The sequence below is a fragment of the Pseudomyrmex gracilis genome, unplaced genomic scaffold (genome assembly GCF_002006095.1).
Source record: "Pseudomyrmex gracilis isolate BER0280 unplaced genomic scaffold, ASM200609v1 scaffold_380, whole genome shotgun sequence".
Taxonomy (NCBI): domain Eukaryota; kingdom Metazoa; phylum Arthropoda; class Insecta; order Hymenoptera; family Formicidae; genus Pseudomyrmex; species Pseudomyrmex gracilis.
The window spans coordinates 27999-29027 of NW_018020964.1; the positions used below are offsets into that span (position 1 = coordinate 27999).

Sequence of the window (1029 nt, forward strand, 5' to 3'; positions counted from 1 at the left end):
TCTCTCTCTCTCACTTATTCATTGCATTACATTCCTACTCAATTAGTCATTAACATTTTATGCTTTTTTAAGCTAGCTATCTCTTTCTCTCTCTCACTCTCTCTCTCTCTCATTTATTCATTGCATTACATTCCTACTCAATTAGTCATTAACATTTTATGCTTTTTTAAGCTAGCTATCTCTTTCTCTCTCTCTCTCTCTCTCACTCATTTATTGTACAATTTTCCTACTCTATCATCCATAAACATTCTATGCTTTTTTTATCTAGCTATCTCACTCTCTCTCTCTCGCTCATTCATTCATTGCAGCTAGATAAAAAAAAGTATAAAATGTTAATGAATGATTGAGTAGGAAGGTTATGCAACAAATGAGTGAGAGAGAGAGAGAGAGTGAGAGAGACAGAGACAGACAGACAGACAGAGATAAATAGATAGTGTTATAAAAAAATGTATGAGTGAATAAGTAACTAGAAAAGTAATGTAATGAGTAAGTGAGAGAGACATGTATGTGTATATGTATATATAAACAGATGAGAAACATTTTAAAATATGTACATTTATATCTCTTTTACTAACTCATTGCATTATCTTTCTACTCACTCATTCACTCATACAATTTTTTATAACACTTTTTCTATTTATTTCTGTATCTCTGTCTGTCTCTTCTTCTCTCTCTCTTGTTCTCTTACTTCTTGTAGTCATTCACTAATTGGCAGCACTTTCTTGCTCACTCATTTGTTTATTCACACTTTTTGCTGTGATATATATCATGAGAGAGTGATATATATACACACTTATGTTGGTTTTTTTATCTATTTTATCCTATCTATTTTATCTTTCTCTTTTTTTCTCTTTTGTTTCTCTCAATCACTCACTCTCTTATTCTGCATTTAGCTCTTTCACAGACTCATTTATTCACACAATTTTATTATGTTATTCAATTGTGTTGAGTGATGGGCTTCTGTGAACCAAATGCAGGAACTTAGGTGCAATAATGAAGACTGTATCTGTGTCTCGAAACGTTTCGACT

At 31.7% G+C, this 1029-nt stretch overlaps 1 protein-coding gene across 1 annotated transcript in view; it reads left to right on the forward strand.

Annotated features, from left to right (window-relative positions):
- The window catches only part of LOC109860413 (actin cytoskeleton-regulatory complex protein PAN1-like), a 6358-nt gene that overhangs the window by 2662 nt on the left and 2667 nt on the right, over positions 1-1029 (forward strand). The window lies entirely within an intron of this gene.